General features: G+C 47.5%; 1 protein-coding gene across 5 annotated transcripts in view; it reads right to left on the reverse strand.

The window, feature by feature from the left end:
- Window positions 1-23,002, reverse strand: part of SYMPK (symplekin scaffold protein) — a 1,084,618-nt gene that overhangs the window by 956,525 nt on the left and 105,091 nt on the right. The window lies entirely within an intron of this gene.

Genomic DNA, 23,002 nt, shown 5'->3' on the forward strand with positions numbered 1-23,002 from the left:
CACCTTACCACCAATGACCCCCACACCCTGCCGACCACAACCCCCTGGAATCAATGCAGCCCTCGGACACATCACAGACCACACCTTATGGCCCCTGGGAAAATGTTTGTGAGTACCCATGTTCTCATTTTGTATGTGCTTCAACCCATGTGTTTTTTCAGATTGACCTCATGTGTTCATTCAGCCTAGCCAATGCAGTTTTTACTGTTTTTTCGAATGCTGGTTGCTTAATGTTAAGAAATTAAGAACAACCTCTAGCATTTTCGCTTTTTTTTAACCATAAAACAGTTGTACTGCCATCTCTATCCCCAGGTCATCCTCAGAATCCGGAGGCAGCTTCTGAATGAACAGGTTACTTACCTTCGGTAATGCTATTTCTGGTGGATGCTCTACTAAACCGCAAAATCCTCACCTTCAGATTATCCCCAGGCATCACAATGGATCCCGAAGATCTTTCAGTATAGACATTGTGTGCTGGTAGGTAGTGTCATGTGACCCAGTGTTGTCCCCACTCAACCTCAGAAATGACTGAGGCCCTATATCGGTGCCCTTTGTAAGTGCAACTCAGGTACGCTGAAGTCACTTTTTCAGGACATCGTCTCTGACCTCTGACACAGTACTTAACAATAATCAAACGTGCAAGTGCCAGACCTTGAATTTGGGACCTGTTTAGATGAAAGAGCCCAATCCATAGAATGGGTAAGCAGTAAGGCAGTGACAACTCTGCAGGTAGAAGGTTATCCACTGAAGATAAGTAACTTGCTCTTCTGATCAATACTACTACCCACAGATTCATTGCCTTTAGAATGGAATACTAAAGTAGTACCTCCCGAAGTGGTATGTGAACTGGCTCAGACCAAACAGCCCTGCAGCACTAAATGGCTAAAATGCCCTTCACATCGAACTGGCTCTCAAGGCAGTAGTGCTTACTTATGTCCACGTCAGGGCCTAACAGATATCCAAGAGAGGCAGTTTGCATAGCAAGAGGGTGGAAGCATTCATGGCAATGGTGGAATGGGACAACCACACGTTGCTGGAGACTGCCTCTACACCATCGCATAGCAGGTCTTTTAAACAAAGGATTATCTGGACAAACACCATTCCTACACCTCTTTGCCTTCCTTTGGCCCAACCCCAACCATAAACTGTTCATTCACCCAATGGTCCTTGGTAGGGGCCAAACTGTGGGGTCTCTCCTCCTCTTTCGAGAGATGCGGTGGGGCAATGAACACTGGAAGAGTGACGGACTGTTTGACAAGAAAAAAGGTCACAAACTTTGGAAGAAATGCTGCTCTGGTCCTCAGCACCAACTCATCTAGAAAGAAGGTGGTCTAAGATGGGTGAATTGTCAGAGCCAGAAGCTCAATTATGCGAAGAGCAGGCAATCATGATGAGGAAGGAAAATGTTACCCAGTAGACATCTGTTCACAGCATGTAGTGCTGTAGATTTACATGCTCTGCATACTCCTACCATCTAGTGTTGGGTTCAGAGTGTTACAAGTTGTTTTTTTCGAAGAAGCATTTGAGTCATAGGATCAAATGACTCCTCCTTTTCTGTGATACTGTGCATGGGCATCCAGTTCTTTGTTAGATTGTTTTCTCTCCGCCATCTGGTTCAGATATGTGTATCTACGCTGCGTTTTTCAACTCACTCCGGTATGAAAATTTCCTTCTGTCTATCTTACATTCAATGGTATTGTTCTTCCGATTGCGATATTCTAGTTTTGCATTTGATCTTCTAATCGTTGGGTATGTTTTTTGTTTTTGTTTTTAAACTGACCTACTTAGGGTGGTCTTGTCCGTTGCATGGGTCTTTCACCACGTAACACCAAAAACAGAATGTTGACCCAATAGAACGGACACCGTTTCTGTTTCTGTCTTTGGTGCCATTCAAAGTTCCCCCACACTGACTATCATCAGCTGTGTAATATTTGCCAGCCCCCGCGATAATAAGGAAGCTACCTGCAACACCGTTAGATCTTTCAGATCTAAGAATACCCTTCGGGACTGAAGCGCTCCTAGGTTGGAGATGGGGGTGGAAATCCCCAGAAGACACCCTGGACATCTTTGGGGACGTACTTGCACTGGAGAATGTCCATACATTCCGAAGGCAATCCTAAATAACCAAATTCTGACTTCAGGAGCCAAATGCAAAGTTGAGTGACTTAGGGTCTTGATGTCTGATCTGTCCTTGACCCTGTGTGAGAAGATCCAGTCTGTTGGGTAGCTTCTTCTGAGAAAGTAGTGAGATGTCCAGGAGTATAGCGAACTAGGACTGGCATGCCCAAGTAGGAGCTACAAGGATCATGGTGAGTGATGTCTGCCTGATTTTCTGAACTAGGAATGTAATGAGAGGGAGAGGTGGAAATGCGTAAGCAAATATCCCTGGCCAGTTCATCCACAGGGAATTGCCCTTGGATAGAGGGTGTAGGTGCCTTGATGCGTAGCTTGGGCATTTTGCATTTTCTGCTGTGATGAAAAGGTCTATCTGAGGTGTTCCCCTTTTTGAAATATTTTTGAAGGACTTGCATATGGAGTTCCCATTCGTGGACTTGTTGATGTATCCTGCAGAGCAGGTCTGCTAAGTCGTCTGTTCCTGGGAGATACTCTGCCACTAACTGAATGTGATGGTGTCGCGTAGGCTCTCATTATTCTAATGAGACTACTGGATTTGAGCGGCAGAATCACTTGCGCTGTGGGGGGACTGAGTCTGTACCGACTACAGGTGATACCTGTCGGCCTAATCCGGGTTTTGCTCTGGCTAACTAGCAGTGTCCCATGTCCACCCAAGAGCAGGGATGATTGGGCAGCCGAGCGCATGACAACTGATTTCTTAGGTAAATCGTGGTCACTCAGATCGCATCTGTTTCTCTCTATTACATTAGTCTCACATATATGAGGACAATCAGAGGCAGTATATATTTCAATAAGGTTTTAATGAAGCAACTGCATCTTAGATAATAAAGCATGTACTGCAGTAACTAGGACGATGAAGCATTACAGGATTAAAATTGTGACAAGGAGAGTAAAGCATAAAATAACTGTACCATATAGTCACTAGAATCGTTAAAATAATTCCTACCTAGGCTATGTCAGAGCACAGCATGTTAAGCTCTAGTTCTGCCCTTCAGGTTTCCCCTGGGAAGACATCGTCCCTCATACCTGAGCAAGAGGCATGTAGTCTACTTAAGCAGCAATCAGCATACAGTTGTGGTCAATTGGCTGGGATCTCCTTCTAACGTACATGGGTCAAAGTAGTGTTTTTTTTTAATAAAACAGCTGATGTTCCGAGAAAGGATCCCTACGTAAGAGTGTGTATGTTTCTATGAACAGTAGAGACTAAGGGTTACCACGTTTGCCGGCGATCTATATACTGCAGCCTTGAGAAAAGCACAGATTAAAATAAATATCTTGTTTAAGAACGCACTGCTGACCTAGGCAAAGAACAGCTAAACAGACAGAAATAAAACGAGACCGCAAATGTGGCTATTGTTAACATAATAAACAAAGCTGATTAAAATATATCTAGGTTAAAGTGCACAGCGGCAGGCCTAGTTCTCTAAAATAACGTGTATGAAGCTATATTTAACCCCTTCGCTGCCAGGGCTTTTCCCCCTCCTGTGCCAGGCCTTTTTTTGCCTATTTGGGTCAGTTCGCGCTTAGGCCCTCATAACTTTTTGTCCACATAAGCTAACCAAGCCAAATTTGAGTCCTTTTTTTCCAACATCCTAGGGATTCTAGAGGTACGCAGACTTTGTGGGTTCCCCTGAAGGAGGCCAAGAAATTGGCCAAAATACAGAGAAAATTTCGTTTTTTTCAAAAAAATTGGAAAAAGTGGCTGCAGAAGAAGGCTTGTGGTTTTTCCCCTGAAAATGGCATCAACAAAGGGTTTGCGGTGCTAAACTCAGCAGCTTCCCAGCTTTCAGGAACAGGCAGACTTGAATCAGAAAACCCAATTTTCCAACACAATTTTGGCATTTTACTGGGACATACCCCCATTTTACCAATTTTTTGTGCTTTCAGCCTCCTTCCAGTCAATGACAAAAATGGGCATGAAACAAATGCTGGATCCCAGAAACCTAAACATTTCTGAAAAGGATACAAAATTCTGAATTCTGCAAGGGGTCATTTGTGTAGATCCTACAAGGGTTTCCTACAGAAAATAACAACTGAAAAAGAAAAATATTGAAATTGAGGTGAAAAAAACATAAATGTTTCTCTACGTTTTACTCTGTAACTTTTCCCTGCAATGTCAGATTATCGAAAGCAATATACCGTTACGTCTGCTGGACTCCTCTGGTTGCGGGGATATATAGGGCTTGTAGGTTCATCAAGAACCCGAGGAACCCAGAGCCAATAAATGAGCTGCACCCTGCAGTGCGTTTTCATTCTATACCGGGTATACAGCAATTCATTTGCTGAAATATAAAGAGTAAAAAATTGCTATAAAGAAAACCTTTGTATTTCCAAAATGGCCACAAGATAAGGTGTTGAGGAGCAGTGGTTATTTGCACATCTCTGAATTCCGGGGTGACCATACTAGCATGTGAATTACAGGGCATTTCTCAAATAGATGTCTTTTTTACACACTCTCCTATATTTGGAAGGAAAAAATGTAGAGAAAGACAAGGGGCAATAACACTTGTTTTGCTAATATATGTTCCCCCAAGTCTCCCGATAAAAATGATACCTCATTTGTGTGGGTAGGCCTAGCGCCCACGACAGGAAACGCCCCAAAGCGCAACGTGGACACATCCAGTTTTTTGAAAGAAAACAGAGCGAAGTGCCTACCTGTAGATTTTGGCCTCTAGCTCAGCCGGCACCTAGGGAAACCTACCAAACCTGTGCATTTCTGAAAACTAGAGACCTAGGGGAATCCAAGGAGGGGTGACTTGCGGGGCTCGGTCCAGGTTCTGTTACCCAGAATCCTTTGCAAACCTCAAAATTTGGCTAAAAAAACACATGTTCCTCACATTTCTGTGGCAGAAAGTTCTGGAATCTGAGAGGAGCCACAAATTTCCTTCCACCCAGCGTTCCCCTAAGTCTCTCGATAAAAATGGTACCTCACTTCTGTGGGTAGGGTTAGCGCCCACGAAAGGAAATGGCCCAAAACACAACGTGGACACAACATATTTTTTCACAGAAAACAGGTGTTTTTTGCAAAGTGCCTACCTGTGTAGTTTGGCCTCTAGCTCAGCAGGCCCCGGGAGGAGGGGGCAGAAATGGCCTAAAATAAATGTGCCCCCCGCGGGAGCGACCCTTGCCTACGGGGTCGCTCCCCCTGCGTGACATTGGCACCAAAAAACAAATCCCCGGTGCCTAGTGGTTTCTGCCCCCTTGGGGGCAGATTGACCTAAACTCGGCCAATCTGCCCCCAGGGGGGGGCAGAAATGGTCTAAATACAATTTGCCCCCCTGGGGAGCGACCCTTGCCTGATGGGTCGCTCCCCATTTCTAAAAAAACAAACAAACAAACAAAAAAAAATATTTTTTTTTTTTGCCCTGGCGCCTAATAATAGGCCAATCTGCCCCCGGGGGGGGGGCAGAAATGGCCTAAAATAAATTTGCCCCCCCATGGAGCGACCCTTGCCTAAGGGGTCGCTCCCCTTGCGTGAAATTCACGCAAAGAAAAAACTCCCTGGTGTGTAGTGGTTTCTGCCCCCCTTGGGGGCAGATTGGCCTCATCAAAATAGGCCAATCTGCCCCCAAGGGGGGCAGATATGGCCTAAATATAATTTTCCCCCAAGGGGAGCGACCCTTGCCTAAGGGGTCGCTCCCCACCTAAAAAAATAAAATGAAACATAAAAAAAAAAAAAAAAAATGGTCCCTGGTGCCTAGAGGTTTCTGCCCCCCCTTGGGGCAGATCGGCCTAATAATAGGCCGATCTGCCCCCAGGGGAGGCAGAAAGGCCTTCCCGAAAAAATGCCCCCCATGGGAGCGACCCTTGCCCAAGGGGTCGCTCCCTTATGGAAATTTCTGTAAAAAAATGAAAAAAATCCCTGGTGTCTAGTGGGGTTTCAAAAGCCGGATTGCAAGCAATCCGGCTTTTGAAACCCTCGGAGAGACTTCCAAGGGAAGGAAATGCTTTTCCTTCCCTTTGAAGCCCCTCCGGTCCTCCCCCAGTGATTGAAAGAGCTTCCAGCGCGATGGGGGAGGCCCCTGTGACAAATCAGCGCGCACTCGCGTTAAAAACACACGAGCATGTGTAAAAAGGACAATTTAAAATGGTAACTGTGGCGTAAAAAGGGCCAAATTTCGAGAGAGTCATTTTGGAACTTGCCAATCGAATCCGGGATAATTGAAGACAGGAAATCTTCCACTTTGGCAGGTGGTAAAGTAGGACGTTCATCGCCAAGGGAAACCAACGAGCATTTGTGTTCCAAAGCTGAGCTTCAGCCAAGGCAGCAGCATTCTGTCGTGTGCCCAACAATGAGTTTAGACCCGCATCCTCCACGAAGGGCAACTCATAAGCAGCTTCCCGCAGCAAACGCTCCCTCAACGTGCATGTCTGGTAATGAGCCCTAAGCGAGAACATCAACAGATCAGCGTCCAATGAAAGCAAGGGCTGCGTAGAAAGACAAACTTTCAGTGCATGTTCGAACAAGCACCATAGGCACCGAAACAAGGGCTGCACAAAATGCAAAGAGGCTCTGAATGACAGAGACCAGTCATACTCCAATTCCTCCAGGAGTGTTGCTACAAAGTACTGCATCATGCCTTCACGACACAGCTGCGCTTGTCGGAGCGCTTTCAGTCCTCCTTGTTGAGGCGGGACAGCCACTGAGCAGAAAAAGTAGCAACAGCAAGATGCCACCTATTATAGCCAAAGTTATCAGAAATCCCCCGAAAATACTGGAGAATATCGAGTGGATGGCTGATGGTATTAAACCAAATATAAGGGAGAAGGTGTGAACGAAACCAGAACCAACGGCCTTATAAACAAAAATTGTGATTCCAGTAGTAATGGAAGAATTAAATATTCGTTCCACGAGCTCAAAGTCTCGGAAAGTTAGTACTTAAAAGGAGCTGTGTCTCTGCTGATGACCTACCTTGCCACCTGAAGCGCATAGGTCTCGAGTGCAGATGTGAGCACCACATGTTTTTGAAACAATAAAGCCTTGAGTCTGCCCAACCTGTCAAAATTCACATTTTAGGTAGTGATATGGGGCCAAACCCCAGCTACTTCCCTCTGTCTTGTGGGAGGAAAAAGTAAGTTCCCGCAGCATGTAACAATCTGAGAGACCAAAACAATAAAGACTAATCCAGCTCGCATCCCACAACAGTTTTCACTATTGAGGAGGAAATAGCTGCCATTTGAGATCGCCTGGAACGCAGGTCTAATCAAGGGGACTGGAATGCCCTTAAGACAAAAAGCCAAATTCGCTGCCAAAGCATTACACACCCCGTGCATGGACAACTGTTTACAAGCCATTGAATGGCTGACAAAAGTCTTGCATTCACTACAGCTAAGAAAGACCTTTTTCATGCCACTGAGACATCTGTATGCTCCCACACCTCATGGATGTAACTATCCCCAGTCTTTCATATCTGCCTACTGGAAGGTGTTTTAAGCAGGACGTGAATTGAAGTGTTGAAAAAGGCAGATTAATGACCCTCTGCATTTGAGCAGGTATTTCAGCCACAGTAAAAGGTAACTTTTTAAACTTTTCAATATTTAACAAGACATAAGTAACTTCTTTCTTAGCAATTAGTAGTCGTCGTAGTCGCGTTAAATTAAATGTGGAAAATAGATCCCTTGTGCTAACTTATTGTCAGGGAACGCGACCTGCCTTTAGTGTTTGTAGCGTCCAGCACAACTACATAATGGACCTTAGTTGATTATGTCGATGATGTAGAGAAGACATATCATTTTGTATTGTGTCTATTGCAGAAGAAACAATGTTGTTTAAAGTGTATATCCGGTCGGACAGGGTATTACTCCCATTATCTACAACAGCTAATGCCTGATCTATTTGCCTTAACTGGGAAGCAGCTTCTGGTTTAGAAAGCTTCCAAATTTCATTATAGACTGCGTTGTTTTTTGGGGCCTAACAGGAAATCTTATAAGTCAGTGTTGTTAGACAGGAGACTGGGTCAGTGTTCACTAACAGCATCTAGTGAGGAACTCTTCAACCATTGCTGGCATAGTTTCCCTACCCTGTATGTTGCTACTATTCCCGCTTGCTCGGATGACACAGCGAGGGTCTGGCCTACTTGTTCTAAAACCCCTGTGGAGTTTATAAAACGTTGATGACACCCATTAGTATCTATTAACCACAATAACCACCTGCCAGGACGTGACAGTGAAGCATTAAACGTACCATTCTGGACCCATTCATCGAGCTGATCTTCAGTTGCATTTATATATTTTTGCCATTTATAAAATCTTTGCTAAGCCTAAACAACTTGACTGTTGTACAGTTCCATTTAAAAATATCATTTGAACAGTGATCAGGCATGCTCTAAATAAAGCTTCCTTCTTATTTGTTAATTTTTTACTCTCCACACACTCCTTAAGTCAATCGACTTCAACCAATATTCATAGCCTTCTATGGTCAACCGAGAAACAAAGGAATCCGAATAAATGAATGTTCGTATCTGTCAACAATATATGTACATTTTCCATCAATGGCAATTTGAAATAATATGACTCAGCATTTTCAACATTGTGCCCAGAAAAATATGCAAATTTGTCTGAATATGTTTTAGAACTCCCTTGTGGTGGAGTTGTACAATGTTCCAATTCTGTATAATTAAAAATATTCTCTGTGAATGAAATGGTGCCCATAATTATTATAGCAAAACATATCGCCATAATTCTCTTTATATTGATAAACATCCTCTGTAAAGAAATGGCTCCCTGTTGCAGTTACCCCCCACTTTTTGCCTGATACTGATGCTGACTTGACTGAGAAGTGTGCTGGGACCCTGCTAACCAGGCCCCAGCACCAGTATTCTTTCACCTAAAATGTGCTTTTGATTCCACAATTGGCACACCCTGGCATCCAGGTAAGTCCCTTGTAACTGGTAACCCGGGTACCAAGGGCCCTGATGCCAGGGAAGGTCTCTAAGGGCTGCAGCATATCTTATGCCACCCTGGGGACCCCTCACTCAGCACAGACACACTGCTTGCCAGCTTGTGTGTGCTGATGAGAACAAAACGAGTAAGTCGACATGGCACTCTCCTCAGGGTGCCATGCCAACCTCACACTGCCTATGCAGTATAGATAAGTCACCCCTCTAGTAGGCCTTACAGCCCTAAGGCAGGGTGCACTATACCATAGGTGAGGGCACCAGTGCATGAGCACTATGCCCCTACAGTGCCTAAGCAAAACCTTAGACATTGTAAGTGCAGGGTAGCCATAAGAGTATATGGTCTGGGAGTCTGTCAAAAACGAACTCCACAGCTCCATAATGGCTACACTGAATACTGGGAAGTTTGGTATCAAACTTCTCAGAATAATAAACCCACACTGATGCCAGTGTTGGATTTATAAAAAAATGCACACAGAGGGCATCTTAGAGATACCCCCTGTATTTTACCCAATTGTTCAGTGCAGGACTGACTGGTCTGTGCCAGCCTGCTGCTGAGAGACGAGTGTCTGACCTCATGCGGTGAGAGCCTTTGTGCTCTCTGAGGACAGAAACAAAGCCTGCTCTGGGTGGAGGTGCTTCACACCTCCCCCCTGTAGGAACTGTAACACCTAGCAGTGAGCTTCAAAGGCTCAAGCTTCGTGTTACAATGCCCCAGGGCACTCCAGCAAGTGGACATGCCCGCCCCCTGGACACAGCCCCCACTTTTGGCGGCAAGTCCAGGAGAAATAATGAGAATAACAAGGAGGAGTCACTAGCCAGTCAGGACAGCCCCTAAGGTGTCCTGAGCTGAGGTGACTCTGACTTTTAGAAATCCTCCATCTTGTAGAAGGAGGATTCCCCCAATAGGGATAGGAATGTGACCCCTCCCCTTGGGAGGAGGCACAAAGAGGGTGTACCCACCCTCAGGGCTAGTAGCCATTGGCTACTAGCCCCCCAGACCTAAAAACGCCCTTAAATTTAGTATTTAAGGGCTTCCCTGAACCTAAAGATTTAGATTCCTGAAACCTACAAGAAGAAGAAGACTGCTGAGCTGAAAAACCCCTGCAGAGGAAGAACAGAAGACACCAACTGCTTTGGCCCCAGTCCTACCGGCCTGTCTCCTGCCTTCCAAAGAACCCTGCTCCAGCGACGCTTTCCAAGGGACCAGCGACCTCTGAATCCTCTGAGGACTGCCCTGCTTCAAGAAAGACAAGAAACTCCCGAGGACAGCGGCACTGCTCCAAAAGAACTGCAACTTTGTTTCAAGGAGCAGATTTAAAGACCCCTGCAACTCCCCGCAAGAAGCGTGAGACTTGCAACACTGCACCCGGCAACCCCGACTCGACTGGTGGAGAACCAACGCCTCAGGGAGGACCCTCCGGCGACTCCAAGTCCGTGAGTAACCAAAGTTGTCCCCCCTGAGCCCCCACAGCGACGCCTGCAGAGGGAATCCCGAGGCTCCCCCTGACCGCGACTGCCTGAACTCCATTTCCCGACGGCTGGAAAAGACCCTGCACCCGCAGCCCCCAGCACCTAAAGGAACGGAACTCCTGTGCAGGAGTGACCCCCAGGAAGCCCTCTCTCTTGTCCAGGTGGTGGCTACCCCGAGGAGCCCCCCCCTTGCCTGCCTGCAACGCTGAAGAGATCCCTTGGTCTCTCATTGATTTACATTGAAAACCCGACGCTTGTTTCTACACTGCTCCCGGCCGCCCCAGTGCCGCTGAGGGTGTACTTTTTGTGTGAACTTGTGTCCCCCCTGGTGCCCTACAAAACCCCCCTGGTCTGCCCTCCGAAGACGCGGGTACTTACCTGCTGGCGGACCGGAACCGGGGCACCCCCTTCTCTCCATTGCAGCCTATGTGTTTTGGGCACCTCTTTGACCTCTGCACCTGACCGGCCCTGAGCTGCTGGTGTGGTAACTTTGGGGTTGCTCTGAACCCCCAACAGTGGGCTACCTTGGACCCAAACCTGAGACTTGTAAGTCATTTACTTACCTGACAAAACTAACAAAAACTTACCTCCCCCAGGAACTGTGAAAATTGCACTGTGTCCACTTTTAAAACAGCTTATTGTGTTTTATGTGAAAAGTATACATGCTAATGTAATGATTCCAAGTTCCTAACGTACTTACCTGCAATACCTTTCAAATGAGATATTACATGTAGAATTTGAACCTGTGGTTCTTAAAATAAACTAAGAAAAGATATTTTTCTATAACAAAACCTATTGGCTGGATTTGTCTCTGAGTGTGTGTTCCTCATTTATTGCCTGTGTGTATGTACAACAAATGCTTAACACTACTCCTTTGATAAGCCTACTGCTCGACCACACTACCACAAAATAGAGCATTAGTATTATCTCTTTTTGCCACTATCTTACCTCTAAGGGGAACCCTTGGACTCTGTGCATGCTATTCCTTACTTTGAAATAGCACATACAGAGCCAACTTCCTACATTGGTGGATCAGCGGTGGGGTACAAGACTTTGCATTTGCTGGACTACTCAGCCAATACCTGATCACACAACAAATTCCAAAAATTGTCATTAGAAATTGATTTTTGCAATTTGAACTATTTTTCTAAATTCTTTAAAGTCCTGCTAGGGCCTTGTGTTAGTCCCTGTTAGCATTTCTTTTAGAAGTTTAAAAGTTTGGTAAAAGTTTGAATTAGATTCTAGAACTAGTTTTAGTTTCTTAAAATGTATTCCAACTTTTAGAAGCATAATGTCTAATACAGATGTGAATGTGGTGGAACTCGACACCACACCTTACCTCCATCTACAGATTAGAGAGCTAAGGTCACTCTGTAAACTAAAGAAAATAGCAATGGGCTCCAGACCTTCCAAACTACAGCTCCAGGAGCTGTTGGCAGAGTTTGAAAGAGCCAACCCCTCTGAGGATGGCAACACAGAGGATGAGTATAGTGACTTGGAGGGTGATTCCCCCCCACCAGTCCTATCTAGGGAGAACAGGGCCTCTCAAGCCCTGACTCTACAAATAATAGTCAGATATGCTGGTTCCCTCACAGGAGGGACCAACCTCTCTGAAATCACTGAGGATAACTTCAGTGAAGAGGACATCCAGTTAGCCAGGATGGCCAAAAGATTGGCTTTGGAAAGACAGATCCTAGCCATAGAAAGGGAAAGACAAGAGATGGGCCTAGGACCCATCAATGGTAGGCCCATCAATGGTGGCAGCAACATAAATAGGGTCAGAGATTCTCCTGACATGTTGAAAATCCCTAAAGGGATTGTAACTAAATATGAAGATGGTGATGACATCACCAAATGGTTCACCGCTTTTGAGAGGGCTTGTGTAACCAGAAAAGTGAACAAATCTCACTGGGGTGCTCTCCTTTGGGAAATGTTCACAGGAAAGTGTAGGGATAGACTCCTCACACTCTCTGGAAAAGATGCAGAATCTTATGACCTCATGAAGGGTACCCTGATTGAGGGCTTTGTATTCTCCACTGAGGAGTATAGAATTAGGTTCAGGGGGGCTCAAAAATCCTCGAGCCAGACCTGGGTTGATTTTGTAGACTACTCAGTGAAAACACTGGATGGTTGAGTAACTGGAAATGAAGTGCATGACTATGTTGGGCTTTATAATTTGTTTATGAAAGAACACATTTTAAGTAACTGCTTCAATGAAAAGTTGCATCAGTATCTGGTAGACCTAGGTCCAATTTCTCCCAAAGAATTGGGAAAGAAGGCAGACCACTGGGTCAAGACTAGGGTAACCAAAACTTCCACTGGGGGTGACCAAAAGAAAGGGGTTACAAAACCTCCGCAGGAGAAAGTGGGTGACACTAGAAACAAAGAAAAAGAGTCCTCTGTAGGCCCCCAAAAACCAGACCAGGTGGGTGGGCCCCGAGACACAACCCAAAACAAAGGTGGGTACCAGGGTAAGAACTGGGATGCCACTAAGGCATGGTGCCATAACTGTAGACAGACAGGGCACCACACCAAGGACACTTCTTGTCCCAAAAACAAACCCCCTAGCAAAATCCCAGGGGTGACCAGTGTAGCCATTGGAGATGACTCCTCAGATGAGGAGGTCTTCATAGCCTTCAACTGGAAAAAGGGCCCAACAGGTGAGTTGGAGATTCCAGAGGGAAGTAGACACTTCCACCACCTACTGGTGAATGGAATCCCAGCCACTGCCCTGAGAGACACTTGTGCCAGTCACACTATTGTGCATGACAGGCTGGTGTTCTCAAACCAGTACATACCAGGTGAGACTGCCAGAGTAAGAGTTAGCCCAGACAGGGTCACTGATAGGCCTGTGGCTTTTGTGCCCATAGAAGTGGGTGGGACTTTTAGCTGGAGAAGGGTGGTAGTCAGTACAGACCTCCCCCTTGATTGTCTCCTTGGAAATGACTACCCAGAGGTTAGTCAGAGCCCAAGAGAGGAACTGGTCCAGTGCCAGTCCTCTCCCAAGGATTCTGGAGTTCCTGCCTCTGCAGTAAATGCAAGTAGGCCCCAGAAGAAAAAGAAAAGGAAACAGAGTAGGAAAGGTGGACAACCTTTAGCCAAGGTTCCAGCAAGCCAAGGAGATTCTGCTCCAGTAGGGGAGAACTCCAAAAGTGGCTCTGATAAAGTCCAACCTGACCCACAAGAAGTCCTGGCTAGTCAGGCAACTGTTAAGTCTGAGTGGGTGGCTCCTCAGCTAACAGAAGAAAGAGTGGAAGAAGGGTGTTTACTACAAGATGTGGTAACCCCCCACTCTAATACAGCAGACAGGCACCCTGAACCCAAAGAAGCCTGTAACTTAGCCCCTTCCCTTGTAGGTGAAGAGCTAAAGGTGTGGTTCTGGGCACTGACAGCTGTCAGTGGCCTCTGCTGGGTGTTAGCCTTTATGGCTGCCCTATCCTTGGCATGGTGGTCAGACCCCATGCCAAATAGCAAGTTAGGCCCCCTGACCCTGTTGGTCATGGTGGGGTTACTCCAGCTCTGGGTAACCTCTTTGGGTAAGCTAGGGATGACCCTGGCTAAGATAAGATTAGCAGAGGTGGATACCTCTAACCCCAAAATAGAGGGAATGGGTGAAGACATTAAAAGCACAGACAAGAGGCAGTTCAGATTAGGTCCTATCACTGTGGAAGTGGGTCAGTTCCCCAGAGGGAATGACCTGGACAGGAGGATGTAAGGCAGAGTAGGCCCTGCAACAAACCAGCCTATTTCCTCTACTCTTCCTCACCTGACAGACTAGGAAGACTCTCCCAGCTTTGGCTGAGTCTCCTGGCCTGTGGGCTGGGGGGGCCTTGTGTAAAGAAATGGCTCCCTGTTGCAGTTACCCCCCACTTTTTGCCTGATACTGATGCTGACTTGACTGAGAAGTGTGCTGGGACCCTGTTAACCAGGCCCCAGCACCAGTGTTCTTTCACCTAAAATGTGCTTTTGATTCCACAATTGGCACACCCTGGCATCCAGGTAAGTCCCTTGTAACTGGTACCCCTGGTACCAAGGGCCCTGATGCCAGGGAAGGTCTCTAAGGGCTGCAGCATATCTTATGCCACACTGGGGACCCCTCACTCTGCACAGACACACTGCTTGCCAGCTTGTGTGTGCTGATGAGAACAAAACGATTAAGTCGACATGGCACTCCCCTCAGGGTGCCATGCCAACCTCACACTGCCTATGCAGTATAGATAAGTCACCCCTCTAGTAGGCCTTACAGCCCTAAGGCAGGGTGCACTATACCATAGGTGAGGGCACCAGTGCATGAGCACTATGCCCCTACAGTGTCTAAGCAAAACCTTAGACATTGTAAGTGCAGGGTAGCCATAAGAGTATATGGTCTGGGAGTCTGTCAAAAACGAACTCCACAGCTCCATAATGGCTACACTGAATACTGGGAAGTTTGGTATCAAACTTCTCAGAATAATAAACCCACACTGATGCCAGTGTTGGGTTTATTAAAAAATGCACACAGAGGGCATCTTAGAGATACCCCCTGTATTTTACCCAATTGTTCAGTGCAGGACTGACTGGTCTGTGCCAGCCTGCTGCTGAGAGACGAGTGTCTGACCTCATGCGGTGAGAGCCTTTGTGCTCTCTGAGGACAGAAACAAAGCCTGCTCTGGGTGGAGGTGCTTCACACCTCCCCCCTGCAGGAACTGTAACACCTAGCAGTGAGCTTCAAAGGCTCAAGCTTCGTGTTACAATGCCCCAGGGCACTCCAGCAAGTGGACATGCCCGCCCCCTGGACACAGCCCCCACTTTTGGCGGCAAGTCCAGGAGAAATAATGAGAATAACAAGGAGGAGTCACTGGCCAGTCAGGACAGCCCCTAAGGTGTCCTGAGCTGAGGTGACTCTGACTTTTAGAAATCCTCCATCTTGTAGAAGGAGGATTCCCCCAATAGGGATAGGAATGTGACCCCTCCCCTTGGGAGGAGGCACAAAGAGGGTGTACCCACCCTCAGGGCTAGTAGCCATTGGCTACTAACCCCCCAGACCTAAACACGCCCTTAAATTAAGTATTTAAGGGCTTCCCTGATCCTAAAGATTTAGATTCCTGAAACCTACAAGAAGAAGAAGACTGCTGAGCTGAAAAACCCCTGCAGAGGAAGAACAGAAGACACCAACTGCTTTGGCCCGAGTCCTACCGGCCTGTCTCCTGCCTTCCAAAGAACCCTGGTCCAGCGACGCTTTCCAAGGGACCAGCGACCTCTGAATCCTCTGAGGACTGCCCTGCTTCAAGAAAGACAAGAAACTCCCGAGGACAGCGGCACTGCTCCAAAAGAACTGCAACTTTGTTTCAAGGAGCAGATTTAAAGACCCCTGCAACTCCCCGCAAGAAGCGTGAGACTTGCAACACTGCACCCGGCGACCCCGACTCGACTGGTGGAGAACCAACACCTCAGGGAGGACCCTCCGGCGACTCCAAGTCCGTGAGTAACCAAAGTTGTCCCCCCTGAGCCCCCACAGCGACGCCTGCAGAGGGAATCCCGAGGCTCCCCCTGACCGCGACTGCCTGAACTCCATTTCCTGACGGCTGGAAAAGACCCTGCACCCGCAGCCCCCAGCACCTAAAGGAACGGAACTCCTGTGCAGGAGTGACCCTCAGGAAGCCCTCTCCCTTGTCCAGGTGGTGGCTACCCCGAGGAGCCCCCCCCCTTGCCTGCCTGCAACGCTGAAGAGATCCCTTGGTCTCTCATTGATTTACATTGAAAACCCGACGCTTGTTTCTACACTGCACCCGGCCGCCCCAGTGCCGCTGAGGGTGTACTTTTTGTGTGAACTTGTGTCCCCCCCGGTGCCCTACAAAACCCCCCTGGTCTGCCCTCCGAAGACGCGGGTACTTACCTGCTGGCGGTCCGGAACCGGGGCACCCCCTTCTCTCCATTGCAGCCTATGTGTTTTGGGCACCTCTTTGAGCTCTGCACCTGACCGGCCCTGAGCTGCTGGTGTGGTAACTTTGGGGTTGCCCTGAACCCCCAACGGTGGGCTAGCTTGGACCCAAACCTGAGACTTGTAAGTGATTTACTTACCTGACAAAACTAACAAAAACTTACCTCCCCCAGGAACTGTGAAAATTGCACTGTGTCCACTTTTAAAACAGCTTATTGTGTTTTATGTGAAAATTATACATGCTAATGTAATGATTCCAAGTTCCTAACGTACTTACCTGCAATACCTTTCAAATGAGATATTACATGTAGAATTTGAACCTGTGGTTCTTAAAATAAACTAAGAAAAGATATTTTTCTATAACAAAACCTATTGGCTGGATTTGTCTCTTGAGTGTGTGTTCCTCATTTATTGCCTGTGTGTATGTACAACAAATGCTTAACACTACTCCTTTGATAAGCCTACTTGTAAAGAAATGGCTCCCTGTTGCAGTTACCCCCCACTTTTTGCCTGATACTGATGCTGACTTGACTGAGAAGAGTGCTGGGACCCTGCTAACCAGGCCCCAGCACCAGTGTTCCTTCACCTAAAATGTACTTTTGTATCCACAATTGGCAGACCCTGGCATCCAGATAAGTCCCTTGTAACTGGTACTTCTAGTACCAAGGGCCCTGATGCCAAGGAAGGTCTCTAAGGGCTGCAGCATGTCTTATGCCACCCTGGAGACCTCTCACTCAGCACAGACACACTGCTTGCCAGCTTGTGTGTGCTAGTGAGGACAAAACGAGTAAGTCGACATGGCACTCCCCTCAGGGTGCCATGCCAGCCTCTCACTGCCTATGCAGTATAGGTAAGACACCCCTCTAGCAGGCCTTACAGCCCTAAGGCAGGGTGCACTATACCATAGGTGAGGGTACCAGTGCATGAGCATGGTACCCCTACAGTGTCTAAACAAAACCTTAGACATTGTAAGTACAGGGTAGCCATAAGAGTATATGGTCTGGGAGTCTGTCAAACACGAACTCCACAGCACCATAATGGCTATACTGAAAACTGGGAAGTTTGGTATCAAACTTCTCAGCACAATAAATGCACACTGATGCCAGTGTACATTTTATTGTAAAATACACCACAGAGGGCACCTTAGAGGTGCCCCCTGAAACTTAACCGACTGTGTAGGCTGACTAGTTCCAGCAGCCTGCCACACCAGAGACATGTTGCTGGCCCCATGGGGAGAGTGCCTTTGTCACTCTGAGGCCAGTAACAAAGCCTGCACTGGGTGGAGATGCTAACACCTCCCCCAGGCAGGAATTGTCGCACCTGGCGGTGAGCCTCAAAGGCTCACCTCCTTTGTGCCAACCCAGCAGGACACTCCAGCTAGTGGAGTTGCCCGCCCCCTCCGGCCAGGCCCCACTTTTGGCGGCAAGGCCGGAGAAAATAATGAGAAAAACAAGGAGGAGTCACTGGCCAGTCAGGACAGCCCCTAAGGTGTCCTGAGCTGAAGTGACTCTAACTTTTAGAAATCCTCCATCTTGCAGATGGAGGATTCCCCCAATAGGGTTAGGATTGTGACCCCCTCCCCTTGGGAGGAGGCACAAAGAGGGTGTACCCACCCTCAGGGCTAGTAGCCATTGGCTACTAACCCCCCAGACCTAAACACGCCCTTAAATTTAGTATTTAAGGGCTACCCTGAACCCTAGAAAATCAGATTCCTGCAACTACAAGAAGAAGGACTGCCCAGCTGAAAACCCCCTGCAGCGGAAGACCAGAAGACGACAACTGCCTTGGCTCCAGAAACTCACCGGCCTGTCTCCTGCCTTCCAAAAATCCTGCTCCACCGACGCCTTCCAAAGGGACCAGCGACCTCGACATCCTCTGAGGCCTGCCCCTGCTTCGAAAAGACAAGAAACTCCCGAGGACAGCGGACCTGCTCCAAGAAAAGCTGCAACTTTGTTTCCAGCAGCTTTAAAGAACCCTGCAAGCTCCCCGCAAGAAGCGTGAGACTTGCAACACTGCACCCGGCGACCCCGACTCGGCTGGTGGCGACCCAACACCTCAGGAGGGACCCCAGGACTACTCTAAGATTGTGAGTACAAAAACCTGTCCCCCCTGAGCCCCCACAGCGCCGCCTGCAGAGGGAATCCCGAGGCTTCCCCTGACCGCGACTCTTTGAATCCAAAGTCCCGACACCTGGGAGAGACCCTGCACCCGCAGCCCCCAGGACCTGAAGGACCGGACTTTCACTGGAGGAGTGACCCCCAGGAGTCCCTCTCCCTTGATCAAGTGGAGGTTTCCCCGAGGAACCCCCCCCTTGCCTGCCTGCAGCACTGAAGAGATCCCTGGATCTCCCATTGACTTCCATTACAAACCCGACGCTTGTTTCTACACTGCACCCGGCCGCCCCCGCGCTGCTGAGGGTGAAATTTCTGTGTGGGCTTGTGTCCCCCCCGGTGCCCTACAAAACCCCCCTGGTCTGCCCTCCGAAGACGCGGGTACTTACCTGCAAGCAGACCGGGACCGGGGCACCCCCTTCTCTCCATTCTAGCCTATGTGTTTTGGGCACCACTTTGAACTCTGCACCTGACCGGCCCTGAGCTGCTGGTGTGGTGACTTTGGGGTTGCTCTGAACCCCCAACGGTGGGCTACCTTGGACCAAGAACTAAGCCCTGTAAGTGTCTTACTTACCTGGTTAACCTAACAAATACTTACCTCCCCTAGGAACTGTGAAAATTGCACTAAGTGTCCACTTTTAAAACAGCTATTTGTGAATAACTTGAAAAGTATACATGCAATTTTGATGATTTGAAGTTCCTAAAGTACTTACCTGCAATACCTTTCGAATGAGATATTACATGTAGAATTTGAACCTGTGGTTCTTAAAATAAACTAAGAAAAGATATTTTTCTATATAAAAACCTATTGGCTGGATTTGTCTCTGAGTGTGTGTACCTCATTTATTGTCTATGTGTATGTACAACAAATGCTTAACACTACTCCTTGGATAAGCCTACTGCTCGACCACACTACCACAAAATAGAGCATTAGTATTATCTATTTTTACCACTATTTTACCTCTAAGGGGAACCCTTGGATTCTGTGCATGCTATTCCTTACTTTGAAATAGCACATACAGAGCCAACTTCCTACATTGGTGGATCAGCGGTGGGGTACAAGACTTTGCATTTGCTGGACTACTCAGCCAATACCTGATCACACGACAAATTCCAAAATTGTCATTAGAAATTCATTTTTGCAATTTGAAATTTTTCTAAATTCTTAAAAGTCCTGCTAGGGCCTTGTGTGTTAAGTCCCTGTTTAGCATTGTCTTTTAGAGTTTAAAAGTTTGTTAAAAGTTTGAAATTAGATTCTAGAAACAGTTTTAGATTCTTTAAAAAGTCTTCCAACTTTTAGCAAAATAATGTCTGATACAGAGATGAATGTGGTGGAACTCGACACCACACCTTACCTCCATCTTAAGATGAGGGAGCTAAGGTCTCTCTGTAATATCAAAAAAATAACCATTGGCTCCAGACCTACCAAAATTCAGCTCCAGGAGCTGTTGGCAGAGTTTGAAAAAGCCAACCCCTCTGAGGATGACTTCACAGAGGAAGAAATTAGTGACTTAGAGGGCAATTCCCCCCTTCCAGTCCTAAATAGGGAGACCAGGGCCTCTCAAGCCCTGTCTCCAAAAATGATAGTCAGAAATGTTGCTTCCCTCACAGGAGGGTCCAGCATTTCTGAAATCACTGAGGATGCTCTCAGTGAAGATGACCCCCTGTTAGCCAGGATGGTCAAAAGATTGGCTTTGGAAAAGCAGCTCCTAGCCATAGAAAGGGAAAGAAAAGAGATGGGCCTAGGTCCCATCAATGGTGGCAGCAACTTAAATAGGGTCAGAGATTCTCCTGACATCCTAAAAATCCCCAAAGGGATTGTAACAAAATATGAAGATGGTGATGACATCACCAAATGGTTCACAGCTTTTGAGAGGGCTTGTGTAACCAGAAAAGTGAACAGATCTCACTGGGGTGCTCTCCTTTGGGAAATGTTCACTGGAAAGTGTAGGGATAGACTCCTCACACTCTCTGGAAAAGATGCAGAATCTTATGACCTCATGAAGGGTACCCTGATTGAGGGCTTTGGATTCTCCACTGAGGAGTATAGAATTAGATTCAGGGGGGCTCAAAAATCCTCGAGCCAGACCTGGGTTGATTTTGTAGACTACTCAGTAAAAACACTAGATGGTTGGTTAACTGGAAATGAAGTGTGTGACTATGTTGGGCTTTATAATTTGTTTATGAAAGAACACATTTTAAGTAACTGCTTCAATGAAAAGTTGCATCAGTATCTGGTAGACCTAGGTCCAATTTCTCCCCAAGAATTGGGAAAGAAGGCAGACCACTGGGTCAAGACTAGGGTAACCAAAACTTCCACTGGGGGTGACCAAAAGAAAGGGGTTACAAAAACTCCCCAGGAGAAAGTGGGTAACACTAGAAACAAAGAAAAAGAGTCCTCTGTAGGCCCCCAAAAACCAGAACAGGTGGGTGGGCCCCAGGACACAACCCAAAACAAAGGTGGGTACCAGGGTAAGAACTGGGATGCCACTAAGGCATGGTGCCACAACTGTAAACAGTCTGGGCACCACACCAAGGACACTTCTTGTCCCAAAAACAAACCCCAGAACAAAATTCCTGGGGTAACCAGTGTAGCCATGGGAGATGACTCCTCAGATGAGGAGGTCTTCCTAGCCTTCAACTGGAAACAGGGCCCAACAGGTGAGTTGGAGATTCCAGAGGGAAGTAGACACTTCCACCACCTACTGGTGAATGGAATCCCAACCACTGCCCTGAGAGACACTTGTGCCAGTCACACTATTGTGCATGACAGGCTGGTGCTCTCAAACCAGTACATCCCAGGTGAGACTGCCAGGGTAAGAGTTAGCCTAGACAGGGTCACTAAGAGGCCTGTGGCTTTAGTACCCATAGAAGTGGGTGGCACTCTTAACTGGAGAAGGGTAGTAGTCAGTACAGACCTCCCCCTTGATTGTCTCCTTGGAAATGACTACCCAGAGGTTAGTCAGAGCCCAAGAGAGGAACTGGTCCAGTGCCAGTCCTCTCCCAAGGATTCTGGAAGTCCTGCCTCTGCAGTAAATGCAAGCAGGCCCCAGAAGAAGAAGAAAAGAAAACAGAGTAGGAAGGGTGGACAACCTTTAGCCAAGGTTACAGCAAGCCAGGGAGATTCTGCTCCAGTAGGGGAGAACTCCAAAAATGGCCCTGATAAAGTCCAACCTGACCCACAAGAAGTCCTGGCTAGTCAGGCAACTGTTAAACCTGAGTGGGTGGCTCCTCAGCTAACAGAAGAAAGAGTGGAAGAAGGGTGTTTACTACAAAATGTGGTAACCCCCCACTCTAATACAGCAGACAGGCACCCTGAACCCAAAGAAGCCTGTAACTTAGCCCCTTCCCTTGTAGGTGAAGAGCTAAAGGTGTGGTTCTGGGCACTGACAGCTGTCAGTGGCCTCTGCTGGGTGTTAGCCTTTATGGCTGCACTATCCTTGGCATGGTGGTCAGACCCCACGCCAAATAGCAAGTTAGGCCCCCTGACCCTGTTGGTCATGGTGGGGTTACTCCAGCTCTGGGTAACCTCTTTGGGTAAGCTAGGGATGACCCTGGCTAAAATAAGATTAGCAGAGGTGGATACCTCTAAACCCAAAATAAAAAGAATGGGTGGAGACATTGAAGAGGCAGACAAGAGGCAATTCAGACTAGGTCCTATCACTGTGGAAGTGGGTCAGTTCCCCAAAGGGAATGACCTGAACAGAAGGATGTAAGGCAGAGTAGGCCCTGCAACTAACCAGCCTATTTCTCCTACTCTTCCTCGCCTGACAGACTAGGAAGACTCTCCCAGCTTGGGCTGAGTCTCCTGGCCTGTGGGCTGGGGGGGGCTTGTGTAAAGAAATGGCTCCCTGTTGCAGTTACCCCCCACTTTTTGCCTGATACTGATGCTGACTTGACTGAGAAGAGTGCTGGGACCCTGCTAACCAGGCCCCAGCACCAGTGTTCCTTCACCTAAAATGTACTTTTGTATCCACAATTGGCAGACCCTGGCATCCAGATAAGTCCCTTGTAACTGGTACTTCTAGTACCAAGGGCCCTGATGCCAAGGAAGGTCTCTAAGGGCTGCAGCATGTCTTATGCCACCCTGGAGACCTCTCACTCAGCACAGACACACTGCTTGCCAGCTTGTGTGTGCTAGTGAGGACAAAACGAGTAAGTCGACATGGCACTCCCCTCAGGGTGCCATGCCAGCCTCTCACTGCCTATGCTGTATAGGTAAGACACCCCTCTAGCAGGCCTTACAGCCCTAAGGCAGGGTGCACTATACCATAGGTGAGGGTACCAGTGCATGAGCATGGTACCCCTACAGTGTCTAAACAAAACCTTAGACATTGTAAGTACAGGGTAGCCATAAGAGTATATGGTCTGGGAGTCTGTCAAACACGAACTCCACAGCACCATAATGGCTATACTGAAAACTGGGAAGTTTGGTATCAAACTTCTCAGCACAATAAATGCACACT

This window comes from Pleurodeles waltl, chromosome 9 (assembly GCF_031143425.1).
Source record: "Pleurodeles waltl isolate 20211129_DDA chromosome 9, aPleWal1.hap1.20221129, whole genome shotgun sequence".
In the NCBI taxonomy this organism is placed as follows: domain Eukaryota; kingdom Metazoa; phylum Chordata; class Amphibia; order Caudata; family Salamandridae; genus Pleurodeles; species Pleurodeles waltl.